The sequence below is a fragment of the Balaenoptera acutorostrata genome, chromosome 10, assembly GCF_949987535.1.
Source record: "Balaenoptera acutorostrata chromosome 10, mBalAcu1.1, whole genome shotgun sequence".
NCBI lineage: Eukaryota > Metazoa > Chordata > Mammalia > Artiodactyla > Balaenopteridae > Balaenoptera > Balaenoptera acutorostrata.
Genome location: NC_080073.1, coordinates 42,954,999 through 42,976,692, shown reverse-complemented (window position 1 = coordinate 42,976,692; position 21,694 = coordinate 42,954,999). Strand labels below are relative to the sequence as shown.

At 46.8% G+C, this 21,694-nt stretch overlaps 1 pseudogene; it reads right to left on the bottom strand.

Moving 5' to 3' along the window:
- Positions 1-14,487: 14,487 nt before the first annotated feature.
- LOC103019068 (40S ribosomal protein S15-like) lies at positions 14,488-15,146 on the bottom strand (annotated as a pseudogene).
- Positions 15,147-21,694: the final 6,548 nt, after the last annotated feature.

Genomic DNA, 21,694 nt, shown 5'->3' with positions numbered 1-21,694 from the left:
CCCCACTCAGCTATCTAGCAGGATGTAGGTGGCCACGGATTTTGTGACGTTCCCTGCATTGGGTGGATGCCCGCAAGAGGGCACCAGGCCTCTGCATGTGAGCATGGGTCCCGGTGGAGAGGTGCCACCGTGGCATTGCCTGCTTCCAGCAGCAGGTGGAAGTATGAGCAAGAGAATCGTTACCCATCTTTAATCAGCCGGGAATGCTCTTACACTTGAGACACTGAGACTTGTGGACTTCAAGCTGGGGTACACCTGTCCTGGGATCCTGTCTTTAAGCTTTGATGTGTTTTTTTATCACAGATTTTTTGCATTAATTTTTATTTTTTAAAACATCGTGTTCAAATATTTTTTATCATAATTACTGAGCTTTTAGGTACTTTTTAAATTTTGTACCCCAGGGAGTGTCTCACTCACCTCACTATTCCTGGCCCTGGCTACAAAATTTGAATTTTCCAAGGCGTATATAAAAAATGACAAGGTATTGGTTTCTAGATCTTCAAGGGAACTGGTTTCTACATCTTCAGCTTCTCCATTACTCTTTACTAGAGCTGATGGTAGAGCCCTCTTTCACAATCATCCATTTCCCTCTTTACCGTGTATTGCCCTGGTGTGTAAAAAACTCTGAGGATGCACAACAAAGGGATAATTTGAAATACTGCTGTAAGGAGGCAAAAGACTGGGTAAAAACTCCTTTTGCAAGTTCAGTTGTTTCCAGTTCTTCGCCTTCAACAGCCTTGGAGAAGAGCCTAATGCTCACAGACCACGCAAAATAGATTCTGACGACAGAGCGCTTTTGACCTGTACCTTAGGAGAAGTTCAAGTATTAAGTGACATCACTCTTTTCAGTGATACCAGCCTACTTATCTGAACAAGACTGGAGTAATATTGACGCTGAGCCCTGCTTCACTCTAGGATACATGAACCAATGAAAGAAAAATCCATCCATCTGATTAAGAGATTCCTATTTAATCATGTGAGAGGGCGGTTTCTGGAAGGGTCTTTCTCTGTCTGCTTGTTGGCCCTTAACCAGTGTGCTGGAGCCATGTGCTCAGGCTCCAACTGAGCCTTGCTCTCTCCTCCCTGTCCCACCACCGCTGCCACTCCTATTCCTAATCCTTTTGCATTTGGCTGTTCCTACCACCTTCCTCAGCCTAGCTCATCCCAGCCAAGGGAAGGGAGAGTCAAGGGGAGGAAGTACAGATGGAGACCCCCAGTGTGGAGAAGGGGGTGCCCTGAGAGACCTGGGGCTGGTAATGGTAGCCCTTGCTGTGGGATCCTGGAGAAGGCCTGTGGGGCATGTTGGCCCCCAATTTCTTCACCTGCAAAATGAGGTTTAGCCTAGATGACCTCTTAAGCCTCCTGAGTCCAGGATTCTGCCCAACTATCCTCGGGAATGTCTTTTGTAGAATTCTCTCCAGAAGAGAAAGCTGTTTGGTGGTTGTTTCCTCTGCCCAAACAAGCCCCCGCCCCCCGACACTTTACTTTCTGCAGCGATCGTCGGCCCTGCTCTCTCTCTCTTAAATCCCAAACAGGTACAAATTCAGATGCCTGGTGGACACCGCCACCTAGGAGTCCTTAGGCACCTAAGTTAACATGTTTCAAAAGAGAACTTGGCATCTCCCACTCAAGTCTGCTTCTCTTCCGGAGATCACCATCTCCATGGGAGGTCCCCACCTTACCAGTCACTCAAGCCCCAGACCTGTGAGGCATCACAGGTGCCTCAGTGTCTGTCACGCTTGAGATCCAAGTCATCAGGACTCCTGGTGATTTTACTTGCTGAGGAAGTCTCAGATCACCTCTCCTGTTCTGCTGCTACTAGGCCCAAGGCTCCTGCTTGACCCTTAAAAATAATATCCTTCCTGGCTCCCATTTCCCGCCACATCTCTCCCAGCCTCCCTAAACCATAGCCTTTCCTGCATAACCACTAGCTAGCTATACAGCAGAGAAGGCTGGTTCAAACTTTGGTCACAGTCGGCCCCTGGAATGCGAACTTCCCTCCCACACACGTACACATATTTGCTTCAACTGAAAGCATTAATGTGTCCTGGATGCCTTAAACCTCTAGGCACATTCTTCTTTTGATTTTGGCTTTGCTGACAGTGGAGATATTAATAAAAACAAAGAAAATGAGCAATGTGTGCATTCCTGATGTGTGCTGGGCTCTGACCCACAAGCCCCTACGTCCTGACAACAACCCAGGAATTACCTCATTTAATATTCATAATAACCTAGGAGAGAGGTATTATTAAGCCTATTTTACAGTTGAGGAAAATGGAGTACAGAGAGGATAATTTTTCTAAGAACATCCATGGATGGGGCTGGATTTCCAGCACAGGTCTGTTGAGTTCCAAGGCCCATGTGCCATCTACTATATACAATCAGTTCTTCCTGAACCTTGAAGAAAGTTTTCAGATAATTCATGATGTGATTGTGAAAGTTTTGTGAAAAGGAGTTGATGGTGATGTGCATTGGTGTGTATTTGAGATTGCTGGTAGGGACTCCTGTAAAAACACATTTTCCACCCAGATTTTCCAGGGCTGTTTCTGAAGCTTAACGTTAGATTCTACTTTACCTGCTTTCATGGGTGACTCATGAAAAGCATGGTTTATGAGTGTCTCTTTCAGGCTAAAAATCATGACACAATCTACGAAGAAACTAACCATCTTCTCCACTAGAATGTACTGCTGTTTCATACAGTGTGAAAACACAGCCAGGGGAGAAACATCTCACAGATCAATGCAATCTTCAGATGAAAAGACTGAGGCCCAGGGAGGTTAAGTGACAAGCCAAGGTCAAGCAGCTTGCAAGAGAATGAGCCCAAGAGTCTCACTTTGTTAGTAGAAAGAGCTTTGTGCAAACCATTTCTCCCAACAGCCAACTAGTAAGTACTGAGTGCCTTCCATGTGCCAAGCACTCTGCCAGGAGCTGGGCCATGAGACCTGGATCCTGTTCTTGAGGTGTTCACCGGCTTGCTGAGGGACTTGGCATTTTAAGGAGCTCAGAAACAGAGGGATGGGGCTGGGTTTTCCCCCTAAGGGTAGCTCTCCTGTTTCGCATTGTTGGGAAAACAACTGTGCAGTAGTCGTAGGAAAATGTCTTTCAGAATAGGACATACAAGCCAAATAGCTAGGTCAGAGACAAATTGGAAAACTAGTGTTTCCTCCAGTTCATCACCAAGTTTCATCAGGAAAACCTTACACCAGGTTGAAGTTACTCATTGGTAGTGAAATAGGGTCAGGAAGAAACCCTGGATTTGGATTCCAGCTCTGCCACTTTCTAGTTCTGGGACCGTTGGGAGAGTCACAATCTCTGAGCTGTGGTTTCTTCGATTGCATGGCTTGAAATGGGAGAACAGAGCATCAGAGCCAAGCTCATAGACATGGATGGAGACAAACTTCTTAGCCTCTCATGTTCACCAACCATGACTGCCTTAACTGTGGTTACTGCAGTCTCTTCCAATCCCCTCTGAATTATTCTCTCCGAGGCCATGGGAGAAGGCATCAGAGAAGGGCCTGGAATCCATATCTGTTAAGCTATCACCCACTCTGCTTCCACAAACCAATTCAACTTTCTGGGGTGATGAGAGGATGTGCCCTCGGAGGTGAGAGCAGAAAACCATCCCTTGGGGACCGTGGTGACCCAGCTTAGGATGAATCTCTGGGGCTGTTTCCCCATCTGTAGAGAGGGCATAATGCCTCTCTCATACCACTGTTGTGAAGACTAAATATACATAAAGCCTCTTGCCCACTGCTTGGCACACAATTTTGAAGACCATGAGAATGCAGTACTGTATGAAAAAAAGCTTTGGAAATAAGACTGCCGTATATAAAAGATAATAAAAAGCCATGACTTTTACCTGGGTAGGAAAAGCCACAATGAGCTCACCTGTGACCTAATATCATACTGAAAAGACAATTCTCTTGGAAAGATAGTCTGGCAATGTAGTTGGAGCTGAACTAATACGGACCAGGTCAAATTGAAGGTTAGGTCAGTGGTTCTTAACCCCAGCCAGACATTAGAATCACCTGAGGTACTTAAAGGAAAAACCAAACCCAACAGCCAGGCTTCACTGTAGACTGATTAAATCAATCAGAATCTGTGGGGAGTGGGACCAGGCACTGGGAGTAGTTAAAGCTTTCCAGGTGATTCCAAGCTATAGTGATTGAGAACTACTGACTTAGGTGAAGCTACCTAATCTTAGGTTAAGATTTTGAAAGAAATCCATCAGCTCCAGAATATCTCCCCCCATGGTCTGCCTCAGTCTGAATTTCCTACCATTCTAAGCACTGAACAGTGGTACCCTGCACAGTAACCAGGATTGGCTACAATCAGTTTGGTTACTGTTCTATATTGATTTTGACAGGAAGTAGAGGTTCATCTTGAAGGACTTGGTATAGTAAGTTAATTTCAGTACGAATGTTTATCAGTTAGGATTACATTTTGTTGCATATAATGAAAATCCAAAATAAAAGAGCCTTAAACAAGACAGAAGTCTAGAGGCAGGTAGTCTAACGCTGGTATGGCATCTCTATGGTCATAGGGGACACAACGTTCCTTTTATTTTCCCACCCTACTGTTCTAGTGGGGGCTTTCCATCTTTGAGGTCACTTCATGGTCCATGATGGCTGCTGGTGCTCCAACCATTATTATCCACATTATATCCACATCAAGTAAAAGCAAAAGGAGAATGGACAAAAAAGGTCCAGTCAGCTTCATTAAAGAGCCTTTTCTTTTTCTTTTATCTCATAGGCCAGAACTTTGTCAAATGTCTATCGGCAAGGAAGACTAAGAAGTAAAACCCTTTAGGTAGGTTCCTCTATACCCCAAATAAAATTAAACTTTATTAAGGAAGAAGGGGCAAGTGGTAGGTGACCAGCAGTTTGTGCCATAGAGCCATTGCAGATCCAAAGCCTGAACGTGGGAGGGAACTAGAGGCTAGGAGGCAGGAGAATTAAGAGGTCTTGAAGGAGGAATGGTGATTCATTCATGTGGTTCCCAAAAACTTGCTGCCGTGGGTCTTTCAGTAAGAGAAGCTTACTTTCAATTGCATAGCTGGGTCAAGCCTTCATTCCTTTCAACAAGTTCCTAGTTTCTAGGCATGGCCATCTCAGCCTTAGTTTTGGATCAGTCGTCTCATAGGCCAGCCCTTTTCTTGAGAAGCCTGGACCTAGAAGGCTATTACACCCCAGGTGCCTTCCTGCCTGCCTACAACTGGATGGTAGAATCATTATTGCTGGTCCTGAGTCAAAAGCCACAGGGCAGGGCTTCCCTGGTGGCGCAGTGGTTGAGAATCTGCCTGCCAATGCAGGGGACACGGGTTCGAGCCCTGGTCTGCGAAGATCCCACATGCCGCGGAGCAACTAGGCCTGTGAGCCACAATTACTGAGCCTGCGCGTCTGGAGCCTGTGCTCCGCAACAAGAGAGGCCGTGATATGACAGGCCCGCGCACAGCGATGAAGAGTGGCCCCCACTTGCCGCAACAAGAGAAAGCCCTCGCACAGAAACGAAGACCCAACACAGCCATAGATAAATAAATAAATTAATTAATTAATTAAAAAAAAAAGCCACAGGGCATATCTTGACAGACCTTGGCTGAATTCTGAGAAGCTTTTTCTTTTCTGCTCCTCTGAGGAGTTAGATGCACCCTGTGTCAGTTAAGGTACCAGCAGGAAGCAGAATCCAACTCAGGTAGTTCAAAGGACTATAACGAAAGGGGTACAGGCAGTCGTCGTTTTGCACAGCTCTGATATGCATGAATTTCAATGATCAGTAATTTCAATTATTTTAGTTAAGTAACACCAGTCCCCCAACAAGATGGTTAAAATTTCAGTTACATTTGTATATGAACTGTGAACAATTGTATAAAGCTGCAGTTGCTAAAGTATAATTGGACGGCTAGCTCATCAGTCCACAAATCACTATGTAAACAACAAATGCACAGCATGATCATGACCAATCATGTCACCTCTTTCAAAGCCTGTTGGTGACTGGTCACTGGACATCTGTTACTCAATTCATGCACAGACAGCAAAGTGTGTGGTTGTGTTGCTTCCTTGTTTCCCAGTGATAAATCCATGTGACTTTTTACAAAATGGTTAACTGAAAGAGGGAACTGGCTAATAAAGATGAAAATGCAGGAAGGAAATGAAAAGTGATAATACTGGAAGTAAAATTTGAATAGCATATTGACGGAGTTACAGAAGAAAGAGCTGACTGTGGGAGTTGACGCTGCTGCCATTGGAGACTCTGGATATGCAGCTGGAGGAACTTAGGGAAGGTGAACTTAATACATAAATGAATAAGTGAAGAAAATGATGGAAGTGATGAAGATGTCCCAGAGGAAGTGATGCCAGCAAAAACCTGCTGGATTTAAAGGAACTCTCAAAGGTATTCTGTGACACTGAAAGTAAAAAGGATAAAATAGTGGCAGCTGATCCAGACTTAGAGTATGTCAATTTGCCAAGGCAGAGGAAAGATGTTCACTCTCTATCAAGATATACAACAAGGAGAAGCAGGCAAACACTGTTCAAAGCGTTCTTGGTAAGATTTTTACGAAGAAATACTTTTTATCCTCAATGTTTCTAATGCTTCAAATTAGTTTATTTAATACTAATTTTTACTACTTTTTCTCTTACCAATAGTAAGAGGGCTTTAGTGTTTTGACAAACATTTTGAAAGGTCACAGAATAATCATATTTTTTTCCCACTGATTATTAAGGTTGTCTTGCACGGTCATTTTTACAGTCCCAAAACTACTGTGCAAAGTGAGGACTCCTGTATTTACAGAGATGGGGCGCTATCAGCAAACGAGCAAGGGATGGCAGGGCATTCTCAGGCTAGACACGACAGAAGGCACACGGCAGAAGGGCCAGGGGAGCAAATAGTGCATCTGGAGCCATGAAGCAGGTACACAGGGGAAGAGATCTCTGTGTGGAGGGATACAGCCACAGACAGAAAATGCAAGCACAGAGGGGACTGGGAGAAACATCCCACCCTCCTGACTTTGCAGGTGCTTTTCACTGGGTGAATCCAGCTGAAAGGCAGCTTGCAGTAGGACCAGGCAATGCAGTCAGGTCAGACTAGGGCATACAAGAGGGTGGAGGTGGGTGGAGCTTGGAAGGGGGTCATAAGTACACCTAACACTGTGCTGTCATTTTTATGTCCATGCCCTACAGTTGAGGACAGAGTTACCCGCCTCTCTGATGCTCAGTAAAAACTAAGTGAACACAGATGGGAATCTAGGTTTTCATTCTCTCAATATAAAGTCCCTTCTAACATCCACTGTGCTCCAGAATTCCCTTAGTGATGCTTGTCATATCAGCTGGGACACAAAACACAGAGAGTTAGAGGACAATTGGGAGGAGAAAAAGCAAACTCAATGTTTAAAAGAAAAATTTCTATTGACAGCCCCCCAAACTCAGTAGATTTTAAGCAAGATGGGCTAGGAAAGTGTCAAGTTACATTCTAAATACCACTGACAGAATGTCAGGGCAGGCGTGGGTACATCTCTCTCAGATGTGACTGAATATAAAGTATGTTGCTTGGGATCAAGTTTTAAAGCATCTTACTAACATGAGAGTTTCTACAACTTATATAAGAGAGTTTGTGTGTTTTAGTTATGTCTTTGGAAAGCTACTGGAGGTCTGGGGCATTCATTAATCAAAAACTTGCTATTTAAACAGGAAAGAGGCTCTGGTTGCTCTTCTTCAGAATGCTTGATTGCTACGAATGGTCTACTGTTAGGAGATGGCTGTACATATTGCTATTGCCCTGGGGCTAGTCCATCCAGGAGGTTCCAGTCCCTGGGGTCTACCCACTAAGCCCATTTAAGTTACTCATGCTGCCAGCTTCCTTGCAAAAGGATGGAGAGGATCAACAGGGCAGAGTTTCTCACCCTTGGCACTACTGACATTTTGGGCCATATAATTCTTTGTCATGGGGGCTGTCCAGTGCATTGTAAATATTTAGCAATATACCTGACCTCTACCCACTAGGTGCCAGCAGTACCAGTGTTGGAGCAGGCAGATAGCTAGATAGGAACAGAGAAAGGGGGACATGGGCCAAATGGCAGGGAACCAAACATCTTGTAGTCAACAGGGGTCCCTGGGCAAAGAAAAGCAGGAACCTCCAGACTGACGGGGAACCATACATTTTGGGGTGATAAGTGTCCTGGAGGCAGGCAAGGAAAGGTGGGAAAAGGCGGGAATCTCTGCTGTCTGAAGGTAACCTTTTGCTCATTATGCTCTCATTACAATAAAATTAGCCTTGCAGATAAGCTTCCATAATGCACCGAGGCCATGACACTTCCGATCAAGACTAAATAAGGACAAAATTCCCTCCTCCTCTCCACAAGGTGGAGCTGGGATGAATATCAGGGGCTACAACCCCAGACCCCTCACTCCCCAGTGAATATTCTGCCCCTTCATTTCTACACCCCCATATAACCTGCTTGCCAAAGAAACTCAGCACAGCTACTCACCTGAGACTGCCCACCCTCCCTTTGAGAATGTGCTATCAATTAAATAAATCCTCACTTTGCTTTCTTGACCTCCCTGTCTGTCTCTGAATTCTTTTTTTTTTTTTAATTTATTTTGGGCTGTGTTGGGTCTTCGTTTCTGTGCGAGGGCTTTCTCTAGCTGCGGCAAGTGGGGGCCACTCTTCATCGTGGTGCGCGGGCCTCTCACTATCGCGGCCTCTCTTGTTGCGGAGCACAGGCTCCAGACGCGCAGGCTCAGCAATTGTGGCTCATGGGCCTAGTTGTTCCGCGGCATGTGGGATCTTCCCAGACCAGGGCTCGAACCCGTGTTCCCTGCATTGGCAGGCAGATTCTCAACCACTGCGCCACCAGGGACGCCCATGTCTCTGAATTCTTTCTGCCATAAGACAAGAACCTACTCCCCGATCTTTGGCGAGCAACAGCCAGGAGACTTGCCTCAGCCTCTCGCCTCTCTTGAGCTTGAGAGGCACTGCCTTACTTCCTGCCATTACTCTCTCTCTCTTAACTCTCTCTCCCTCACTCTCTCTCTCTCTTCTGCTTTCTTATTGTCTGTCGCATTTTCAGACCTACTGCCACAATGATGGGGTCAAGCCGTAAAAGCCACTAAGATGCTCACCACGAGAAATCTCCCTTCAGATGATGAGTGGGTCGTGCAATGGACTACAGAGACGGTAGGTCTGTCTGCCCACCTCAAGACAATTTCCACGCAACGTTTTAGGCACACAGTTAAAAGCATAACCCTGGGACTTCCCTGGTGGTCCAGTGGGTAAGACCCCAAGTTCCCAGGGCAGGGGGCTCAGGTTCGATCCCTGGTCAGGGAACTAGATCCTGCATGCATGCTGCAACTAAGAAGTCCGCATGCCACAGCTAAAGAGCCTGCGTGCCACAACTAAGACCTGGCGCAGCCTAAATAAATCAATATTTTAAAAGAATAAGAATAAAAATAAAAATAAAAGCATAACCCTGCCCCCTCCTCGCAGTTACCCTTATAGGCTTATTATTGGTCCACCTATGCCTCATTATCCTTGTCTCGTCTCTGTGTCCCTATCTCACTCTTACTTTTGCAGCTTATTCTGCTGGAAATGGGGGAAAAGAAATCTGTCAGGCATTTTCCAACCTTGTCGCTAGGTCCTGCACTTCTCATTGTGCAAGGCGTGTCAGGAAAACTTTCCGGCCCTTCTCACAGGCAGCTAGGGACCCCAACCATAGGACCCCCCAACCTTTGCGTCCTTTGGATTTGCCTTATCCACCATTTAATTAACCATCATCAGGTTCAATTGTGTGGAAATATAAAATACAGCCTTACTTAGAGTTTGCACCCTGGCCACGGCAGCTGAGTTCCTTCAGGAGCTCCCTCACTCTGTGGGTGGTCTGTGGGTGTACCCAGGGGTGTTGGGAAGGGGGACCCATGGTGGTAGGAGGATGCCTCAGGCCGCCATTCTTCTCCACCCAGCATTCCGCAGGCCCCCTCCATGGTCCCTCCCGTCCCCACTCCTGCCTTGTCCTGTAGGGGCGGGTCTGCTGCGCTTGCCTCCCCAGGCTTGAGGGATCCTTAATGGCCAGTGCCTGTTTTTGGAAACTTACCACCCTTTTAGAGAAAAGATGCTTCCCTGACTAAATGGGTCCTAGAACCATGAGGATGTCCATTCCAGGGGGACATACCCTGGAACACAGGAATTAATACTGCCATAGAGTCTATAGAGAAGCCTTCAGGAAGGTCGCTCCTCCTGGGTTCCATGGACGCCAGGATAGGACACAGGCCCCAGGACGCTGTGGTCAGCAGGACTGCCTTATGGGGGAGTAGCTAACCCCCATTTTGGCTAGAGCTGACAGGACTAGGTGGAAGGGGACACCTGGAACCCCTCCTGCCTTGGGGAGTCCCTACAGGCCCTCCTAACCCTAGTGCTCCTCTCTGTTACAGGAGCACCCTCTACCTGAAGGAACGATGGGAAACACCTCCTCCGTCTCCAAGGACTCACCCCTCCAGTGCATTCTGAGTCACTGGAATAAGTTTTCTCTAGATCCTTTAAAATGCAAAAAGCTTGTTTTCTTTTGTGAAACAGCCTGGCCCCAATATAAACTTGAGCACGATGAGGCCTGGTCTGAGAATAGAAGCCTCAACTGTAATACCATCCTACAGTTTGACATTTTTGCAAAAGGCAGGGAAAATGGACAGAAGTTCCTTATGTTCAGGCTTTTATGGCCCTAAGAGAGAACCCGGAGCTATGCAAGTCCTATGTTAGGGAACCTTGCCAGCTGGGACCCATTCAGGCTACAAAAGCCCTCTCTAGTGGCATCCCTGGAGGAACAGGTGCCCCAGACAGAAAACCCAAGCCCCAATGCTCTTTAACCACCTTCAGCCCCTCTCCTGTCCTATAAGTCTCTTTACCCTTCTGTACCAGAAGTGCAGCTGGAGCTTCTTTGCCCCCTTCAAGAAGTAGTACACCCCTTTTTCTTTGTCTGACCTCAACCAGTGCTGTACTCGTTCGGGCAGATTCTGGGAGGACCCTAGCCAGTTCACCAAAGAATTCCAGGGACTGACTCTCTCCTTTGACTTTATCTGGAAGGACCTAAATATTGTCCTTTCCCACTGCTGCACCACTGAGGAAAAGACCCGTATTTGGGCACAGGCTGAAACATATGTTGATGGATTACATGTTGTCCAACCACAACAATACCCTGTGCGCATGATGGCAGTGCCTCTAATGGATCCCAATTGGGACTATAAACCAGGCCAGGCTGGTATCACTAGAAGGGACCACATGACCCTTTGCCTGATTGAAGGGATGAAGCGATGCATAATTAAACCTGTTAACTATGATAAGGTTAAAGAGATCACCCAAGGCCAAGATGAAAATCCAGCCTTACTTCAGGACCGATTGGTAGATGCCCCTAGAAAGTATACGAATGTGGACCCATACACGTTTGAGGAACACATTGTGTTTGCAACCCACTTCATTAGCCAATCAGCCCCTGAAATCCATTGGAAGCTTCAAAAGCTTGCCATGGGGCCCCAAACCCCTCTCAACCTTGTAACTGACACAGCCTTTAGTGTCTTTAACAATAGACACCAGGCTGAGCAAGAAAGGAAGGAACAGCGTGACTTAAGAAAGGAACAACAGCAAGCCAGGCTTTTGGCAGCTGTCATGACAAGACCTCCTGGTCACCCCAAAAGTACTCCCAGAAGACCCCCCCGCCAGGAAAGGGAGCCTGTTTTAGCTGTGGGAGCCCCGAACACTAGAGCAAGGAATGCCCTGGAAACACGTCCCAGCCTCCACCCAAGACGCCATGCCCACTCTGTAAGAAGATGTACCAGTGGAGGAGGGAACTGCCCCCAGCTCTGAAGGGAGCGAGGAAATTCCCCCATGCCAGTCATGGCAGTGGTTGATTGACGGCACCTGGGACCTCCCAAGGCTCTCAAAAAGACAGTCATCATCACACGGGAGGAACAGTCATCAGTGAGTGACCACTAACGTGGCACGTAAGCTTGTCCAGTTTCTAGTGGACACAAGGGCTACTTACTCTGTCCTGACTTCTCATGCTGGGCCCCTTGCCCCTGAAACCTGCTCTATTGTTGGGGTAGAAGGAAGACCAAATCTAGAACATTTCACCACCCCTCTCACTTGCACCTGGGGAAAGACCCTTGTCACACAAGTTTCTTGTCATGCCTAAATGCCCCAGCCCATTTATTGGGAAGGGATTTTCTCTCAGCCTTGGGAGCAACTCTTACTCTCCCTGAAAACCAAAACCAAGGCCTATTTTTGGCTGGGTTATGCATTATGGACAGCGCAAAATATTCCCCCCAAATTAAAAAAACAAAAAACCTTACAGATCCACAGGTCTGGGATCAGGGAACCCCAGGGAAAACAAAGTTTGTCACTCCTGTAAAAATCACCTTAAAGGAGGCTAATAACTTCCCTTCCAGGCATCAATACCCTCCCTTTCCAGTAAACTCTCCGTTTCTCAGCTCTTTTGCTTCTCATGAAATCATGTCCCCTTTAACCACACCCATCCTAATGGTCTTCCTTGTTATTCACACTGGCACAGCTCCACCTTACAAATATCCACTCTCAGACACCATAAATGCCATTGCTAAAGTTACTAACTCATCTGACTGTTGGATCTGCCCCCACAGCTGTACCTCCCCAAAGGACCTACGTCTTTTAGGACTCCCTGCCTCCTTGAAGGACATGGTGGCGCTAACAGCAAAATATTCTGGGTTCTCATCTACCACCCAGTGCAGTAAGGAAGGACTGGGGCAGGAACCAACTGGAGGCCAAACTCTGGAACAGACACCCTCCTCCAAATCAGAGGGAAGGGTATTTCATCTTTTAGGTAAAGCTAGCCTCTGCTATTTACTGCTATTAGCATCCAGGGACAAGAATTAGGATGGCTTAATGAAAACACAGTACAATCACACTCTACTTTTTAGTAATCACAGTTGGGTGGCAGACACCAACCAGACTGCCAATATCCAACATGTGGGGAACATCATTACCTGGTGGAAGAACCTAGTGACTGGAATAAATAAAACTAAAACTCACAATAAAAGCATAATATTCAATAATAGTTAACAATACACAAGAGAAGACCAGCACAGGGATTGGACAATATTCCAGACTAATGTTTAATATAACTAATAACTGTATTCAGATATACTCCAACTTCTCCCTGTTACAGCTGCTGTATCGAAACCTGAGGTGTTGAGGGAAAAAAACTCATGGCTTCAGGGAACTCCAACTTCAAAAGACGATGTGGCAGGGATTTCAGCCCATCTCACCTGAAGATGAGGACTACCACCAGCCACTGGATCTACGCCCCACTCTCCATCTCCACCACTGTAAACAACCCCGAGATCCGTATCTCTGACAAACAGCAAGGAGATCTGGACCCACAGGTAGGGACAATGCCCGTGCTCACTCGAAGCAGTTACAGAAGATGGACCATCGACCCTTTGCCCCTTAAAAGATTTTAAGGGTTCAGACTCCTTGAAGTGGGAATGTTAGAGCAGGCAGATAGCTAGATGGGAACAGAGAAATGGGGACATGGACCAAATGGCAGGAAACCATACATCGTGTAAACAACGGTGGGGGGCAGGGGGGCTCCTCCGGCAGACAAAGAAAAGCAGGAACCTCTGGACTGACAGGAAACCACACATTTTGGTGTGGTAAGTGTCCTGGAGGCAAAGAAAGGTGTGGAGAGGCGGGAATCTCTGGCGTCCGAACGTAACCTTTTGCTCATTATGCTCTCATTACAATAAAACTTTACAGATAAGAAGTTCCCATCAAGCACCGAGGCCATGACATTTCCTATCAAGACTAAATAAGGACAACGGGGGGGGGGGATGAACTGGGAGATTGGGACTGACGTATATACACTAATACGTATAAAATAGATAACTAATAAGAACCTGCTGTATAAAAAAATAAATAAAACAAAATTTAAAAAAAAAAGACTAAATAAGGACAAAAATTCCTCCTCCCCTCAGCAAGGTGGAGCTAGGATGAAAATCAGGGAATATGACCCCAAGCCCCTCCCTCCCTCTCTCCCTCCCCCTCCCCCCCCTCCCCAATGAATATCCCGCCCCTTCATTTCTACACCCCACATAACCGGCTTGCCAAGAAAACAGCCCAGCTACTCAGCTCTGAGAGCCTACCATCCCTTAAATAAATCCTCGCTTTGCTTTCTTGACCTGTCTCCTCTGAATTCTTTCTGCAATGAGAGGAGAGCCTACTCTCCGGTAACACGAGCTCCAGCTGTAACAGCCCAAAATACTTGCAGACATCGCCAAATGTCCCCCGCGGGGCAAAACCACCCCCTGTTGAAAAGCTGAGAAGCAGTAAGGGAGAGGGTACCTGGGAAGCCCTCACAGAAAGAAGCCGTGCAAATATAATAGCAGTTGAAGCAGACCTTGTTTGTTTGATGCTTTAACTTCTAATGTCTTTCTTTTCTGTAGAGAGAAGTCTGTGCCTTTACCGGCCAGCCCGCTACTTGAGGGCAACGAAGCGGGAGGAGTGCGTGGCCCCCATGCCCGGCCGGCTGTGCTTCACAGGCTTGTAGGTGATGAGAACTCGCCTAGGTAGTGGCCAGTCATCTCAGGGTTGGTTTTCACCTGGCTGAAGGTCTTGCCGTTGTAAACACCATCCCAGCTGCCCACCATCTTGGGCAGGATGATCACGCCGTGCTGCACGTCTCCACCACCTCAGGCTCCTCCGTGGGAGGCACCGCCCTCTCGGCCTCGCGCAGGCGCTTCAGCAGCCACTCGACGGCTGCTTCCTCCGCAGGCCGTAGAGCAGCCGCCGCCGCTGTCCCGGGCTGTACGGCTGCATCAGCTGCTCGCAGGCCGTGTCCAGTAGCTGGTCGAGGTCCACGCGGCCGTAGGTGAACTTGCGGAAGGTCCACTTCTGCTGTTCCTCCGCCACCTTGTTGGCACTTCCTAAATTCCAGTATCATCACTTAACGCGACTTATAAGGAAACCGTATTTCCCAAGCCAAAATTCAGGACATATGACCTAACAGAGGCTTAAAACAAAACAAAACAAAACACGTCTATGAACGTATTTATTCGCCAGCACTCTACAGTTTAAATCACACTTGTATAGGTTTTTTTCCCTCCTCTCTTACCCCTTTTATCCTTTACAGGCATTTCCCTTAACAAATCTCTTGCATGACTAATCCTCTTTTGGCTCCTGCTTCTAGGAGGACTTGACCCGGTTCAATGACTCAAAAAAAAAAAAAAGGTACTGGTGAAGGAAGAAACCTATGGCCATCGAGGGTGCCGCTCAGATGGCTCTAACAGAACCTGCCGCCAAGAGCTGGAGCTGACTGACAACCTTGGCTGCCACCCGGGGTTACAGGGGCCAGTCTTTCCCTGGCTGCCTCTGGGCAGTGACTGAGCTCGGCAGGGGCACCAGCATGGAACCTTTCCCGCCAGAGAGGTGACCCCTCTAAGGGGAAAGTTTAGCCTGGGGGCGCCCCAGAGGCCTGGCCACGATTTTCTCAGAACTGTGCTGTGGTCTGAGGTTCTTCCTACCCAGTCCTTCTTCCCCCCTCTCTTTACACAGGGTCAGACCTGTACTGCAGAGGGCTCTCTCTGCAGACTGCTGCTCTTGAGCCTTCACAGGTGTTTCCCCCAATCCATCTCTTGCACTTCAAATCCCATTTTCCTGTCTGCTTCTCAGAGGATCTGACATGTAATGGATTCCCCTCACTAAAAAAAAAAAAATTATATAGAACAATGTAATATGTAGCCAAACTGTTCCCGAGGTAATCGAATAGTTATATTACTTAAAATCAGGGATGTACCAGAAAATTGGGATGTACAATCATCCTGTGTATGTTTCCTAGAAGAGTGGATTATATTTCTTTTTTTAATTAATTTTTAAATTGGAATATAGTTGATTTACAATGTTGTGTTAGTTTCTGCTGTACAGCAAAGTGAGTCAGTTATACATACACATGTATCCACTCTTTCTAAGTGAGGATTTCTGTACTAAGAACGGCCACTTCTTATTGCCTTCCCCGCCCCTCTACCTGGAACTTCCTCCAATAATTCATGGGACACCTGCACACCAATGTTACCCTAATTCCTTCCCCTGCCCCCTCAACATGGCTTTGGAATATCATTCTATCCTGGTAGAGGAATGGAACCCTGGATCCATTCAGGTGACAAAGATATGAATCCTCTAAGCTAAGATACTATTTCACCCCCCACCCCCAAGGAAATCCCTCTCCTCCTCCTCTTCCTCTTCAAATGTGAGGACCTCTATCCCACCATGAAGATATGAGACTAGGATATAAAGAAGGTTGGAACTTGAGGATCAAGGCTTGGCCTTTGTAATGACAAAGAGAAAAATAGTCCCTACCATCAGGCACTCAGAGCTAGGCTGCAACGTTCTGCTGTCGAACAGAGCCAGTCTCACAGATCACCAACCTCAGACAAGACTGACAAAACACTGTTCTGTAGTCATGTGTGAGCACAGACAAAAACGAAGCCACTGTGCAAACCACAGAAATCACCCAGCCCCAGGTAACACAAATGACAGCTGTCCCTTCACCAACCACGGCTTTGGCTCTGCTGCCTTTGTCTCACCTTCTATATAAAAACTGAAATTCCTGAGCATAGAATCGATCCTGCTTCCTGATAGCATCCAATCCAGAGCAAACCCCTGCTTCCTTAAAATTTCCCCCACAACACTTAACACAAGCGCAAGTTCTATTCCAAGTACCTTGTGCTAAGAGGCCCCATGACTCCTCATCTATGCGTGTACACAGCCTCCTTCCCTGCAACAAATCAGTAAATCCAACTTTGTTCCTAGTGGTCTTTGGCTACAGGGCATAGACAGGTGGTCCACAGGTGCTGGATCCAGCCTATGAAAGAAAAAGAGAAGAAATGAAAGGCAAGACAATGATGAGAAAAAGGTCTCAGTACAAAGAGTCGAGGTGTAGATGAATCTCCTGACTAGGGTTCCAATTCTAACTCAACTTGCTCTGTGCCCTTGAACAAATCATACACAAGTGGAAATACATTGAACCTTCAAAGGGCTGCAAAGTTAACTCTGATGTCTGAGCAGTCATCAGTTTAGAAACGCACAGGACACCTGTGAGAATGGCTGTCATCAAAAAGAATACAAATAACAAATGTCAGCGAGGATGTGGAGAAAAGGGAACACTCGTGCACTGCTGGCGGGAATGTAAATTGGTGCAGCCACTGTGGAAAACAGTATGGAAGTTTCGCAAAAAACTAAAAATAGAACTATTTTATGACCCTGCAATTCCACTCCTGGGTATATATCAAGGAAAAATGAAAACACTAATATGAAGAGATACATGCACCCCTATGTTCACAGCAGTATTATTTACAATCGCCAAGATATGGAAGCAACCTAAGTGTCCATCAACAGATGAATAGATAAAGAAGATGTGGTATATAAATACAATGGAATACTACTCAGCTATCAAAAAAGAAATTTTGCCATTTGCAGCAACATGGATGGACCTGGAAGGTATTATGCTAAATGAAATAAGTCAGAGAAAGACAAATACTAGACAAATCCAAATACAAAGACAAATGATATCACTTATATGTGGAATCTAAAAAAATACAACAAACGAATATAACAAAAAAGAAGCGGGGAATTCCCTGGTGGTCCCGTGGTTAGGACTCCACGCTCTTACTGCTGAGGGCCCAAATTCAATCCCTGGTCGGGGCACTAAAATCCCACAAACCACATGGTGCAGACAAAAACAAAAAACAAAAAACAAGCAGACTCACAGATATAGAGTACAAACCAGTGGTTACCAGTGGGGAGAGGGAAGGGGGGAGGGGCAATATAGGGGTAGGAGAGAAAGGGGTACGAACTATTAGGTGTAAAATAAGCTACAAGGATATATTGTACAACACGGGGAGTATAGCCAATATTTTATGATAATTATAAATGGAGTATAACCTTTAAAAATTGTGAATCACTATATTGTATGCCTATAACATATAATTTTATATATCAACTATACTTCAATAAAAAAAATAAATTAAAAAAAAAGAAAGAAAGAAACGCACATGCCTTTCAGGAGCAAAAACAGACCAATAATGATCGTCGCCTTCCAGAGACTTATAAGCCCAAAGTTAACGGCTCAACTTTTAACTCGTGGGCCGAAGTAGAGGGCACCAGTTAGGAAAATTCATGGTTCTAGGAGGGACCAGACTAAAGGGACTGTGATCTCAAAGAGAAGAAATCGAAAGGTGGGCAGAAGGTTTTCTATGCATCCTACCTGAGCCAAGTCAGCATGAGCTGCGGGCAGGCTGCCTGTGTTGAATGGTGCCGCCAGCCAGACGGCCTTTAAGCCACCTGTCCTACCACACGGCTGCCACTTTTAGCTGTGTGCTTTACCTGGGGGAGGATCTGGGCCCCAGGTGGGGAAATGCAAGCTCCAAAGGCAAAGGGGGGCCCTAAGCGAGATGGAGCAACCTTTCTTGCCCTCAGTGGTGAAAATGTTAACCAGAAACGCCCTTGGCACAGTCTCATGGATGACCTGCCTATGCCCGCGACTGCGGATCCTGCAGTTTCCTTACTCACACGCTGGTGGCCCTAAACCTGGCTTTCACGGCCTTCTGTGCCCTGATGAGGGCCCAAGTTTCCTCACCCGTACCCGGAAGCTATGGGGAAGGTTCCTTGCAGGCCGGTGAGGCGGAGCTCTTGGCCTCCTCCGTGCTGTTCCACCCTGAACAGAAACCGCCCTCCTGATCCCCCCCCAACCCACCACAACACCTCGCCTCGTCCTTACCCTCCCCTCCTCCTACCTCACTCAGGGCCTCCTCCGTCTCTGGACCTTGGGCTCCCTCAACTCTCCTCTGGGCCTCAAGGGTCTTTCTCACCCTCTGGGCCCCTCAGGCCTAGGTATTTTTTGCCCTAATTGTCCTCACCTGGTCAGCTTTAAACATAGTTTAAAATCATGGCTTAGAAGCGGGAAGGGAGGACGGGAGGCCAGGGCAGTTGGTTTACAAATGTGCCTCAAGATGGGCCTCATCCTCCCCTGGGAGATGGGTTGGAAGGAAGGCAGGGGATGAGTCTGGCCTCAGGCCCTTGCCTCACAGCTCCAGGATGAGAGCTTGCTCTTCAACTAGAAAGATCTGGAAGGATTAGGAGCTGAGGTAACCCAGGATCCTTGGGTGGGGATTTTTGTTGTTGCTGTCATTTTGGGGGCAGGCCTTGAACACCTTAGGGAGGAAGGGGCCCCCCTGAGCACAAACAGTCCTTTATTTAATGGTCCCCTTGTGACAAGAGCCCTTTCACAGGAATTTGCTGGAAGAATTTGACCAACTGAGGAGACAAAGCTCATTGACTCCCTTCCTCTGTCCTCATGTCATCCGATATTTAGCATCTTAGGGCAGCTGTTCACAGAGGAGGACAGTGTGTGTTCCGCAGAAGCTCATCCCTAGCACAGCCATGATCTTCAAAACCCTCTTTCTAATTTTCTGGGTCCTCAAAGAACTTGGGAAAGGGGACCTGGAAAATGGCAATTCAGAAACTTGAGATGAGACCAAAGCATCATAGAAGGACCCACCCTTCTCTACCCCAAACTCTGGGTATGGTGAGTTGGATCCAGGAAGCCCCAAGATGCCACCCTCCCCAAATGAGCCTGTTTGGTTCCTTTTATTCCTCAGTAGCCTGAATATGTTTTTCATCTCTCCTTCAGGCAAGAAAATATTAGATTGCTGTTCCTAAAGAAACAATAGTCCTCTGTGCAGAGGTTTGGAATCAAGGGTAAATCTCGAGATGACCTATGTCTTACAGGTGCAGAGTCTATTACCTTCTAGCTGCTCCAGCCCTAAGCGTTCCTGAGGGCCACGACAGAGTGCACGGTTTTCTTTTTCAGTATCCAAAATGAAGGTTATGGGTTAAAGAATATTGCTGAGAAATCATCACAATATGTTTTAATTAGTTTACAGATTAATGTAGCTTGTTTGCTAAATACTTGCAACCTGGTCTGTTGCCTTGGGAGCAGGGCTAGAAACAAAAGGTCAGAATTGGGAAAATTGAATAAAAATTGGCAAAGAACTCATCACATTTTATGACTGCCTCTCCAGCTAAGCCCCACATTCATTCCTCTTTCAGTTTAGAAGTGTCTTAACAACTCAAGAAAGGATCTAATGCAATCGAGATAACCAGCACCTCGTTTGGTGCCATGCTCTTTGAATGAATGAGCAAATGTTGCCATGGAAGTTTTGTAATCTCCTCCCCTCCCCAACTCCGTGTCCCAACCCTCCCTCATAGCACTTTACCTGGCAGCTTCTCCACCAGCACTCAGCCTTAGCACACTGTCTTGCACATAGTAGGTATTTAATGAGTACATTGAAATAACTGGATTGAACTGGGTACACAGCAGAACGAATACCACACAGTTGAGTGCTACCCACACTGAAATTCTTCATGCAGATCAAAGCAGAGTTGATGCCATGTTCAATCATTGCTCAACTCTTGGCAAGGATCTGAAGACAAATAGAAACATCTTGATCTATTTGTGCAAGAAGTCTGCTTGCAGCATCTGTAGCAAGTGTAAATTCTCATCTTAAAAACTGATGTCCCTGGCCTGGAGAAAATAGACTAATTTTTTTTTAACACCAAAGACAAAGGCTTTATTATCTCAGAAGGAGCTTGTTACCCATGTTATTTAAGGAAAATATAATTGAAAATACTTCCTCCTGGATATAGTGGACTGATTTGACACTAGACATTTTTTAAAAGGTATAAGGGGTTTTTATCTTCATTATTGGAAGTACTTATGTTACCACTATTTCTCAGAGAGACTGTTATTTGCAGAAATATCACTGGGTTGCTTTTCAAGAGGAAGTGAGGAAGATTTAACTCCTGATTGGAAAGGATCACCTCTGAAGAACACATTTCCCAATTATCCTCCCATCAGCTGGCTCACTGGGTCTCAGGATACCAGCAGGGGCCTCCTGGGTAGCGCCTGCAACCAGTGATGGGGTTGGATGGCGGTGGCCTTGGGAGGAGGTTGGAGGGCAGGTTCACCCCCAACCCCCCAGGTGGAAGGTGGGGAAAATGCTCAGCCTGCAGATAGCTCTGGTGACACTGCAGTTGGCAGGCCGCCAAGCAATTAGTGTCTCTTGAAAAGAAAGGGACCGACAACGGACTTGGCCACTGCTGGTATCCTGAGACCCAGTGAGCCAGCCCAGGGTCCAAAGTACACACTGAATCCAAGTCTGAGGCAGAATGGCTCTTTCACTCCCACAGGGTTATGGACTTGGATTTTGGCTAAAAATATTTTTTTCCTTTCAAAAGACTAAGTATCACAAAATGATTTTCTCTCCCTGAACTCCAAGGAGCCCCCCAACCCCCTCCCAACCCTAGTTCCTGGGCTTAAGATCTGAGTGGATTCTAGTCCCTCCCGCCAGGATCCTGGAGAGGGCAGATCTGAACGTCCTGGGCAATGAAGGGGCTGAAGTCACTTCACCAGCTGGTGCCGGGACTCCTCTTTCCAGATGGGAGACGGGGGAGTTCCACACCTCCTCTCCCAGGACTGGTTGTCAGCCCCGAGAGGACTTCTTGGCCTGGGAGTATCAGCATTGAGGAATGGAGTCCCCGAGGTGCTGTGGAAGAGCCTTCCAGGGTGTTTGAGCAGCTACCACACCTTCCAGTCTTTTCCAGCCTTTAGCCTCTCTGGGAGTAACCT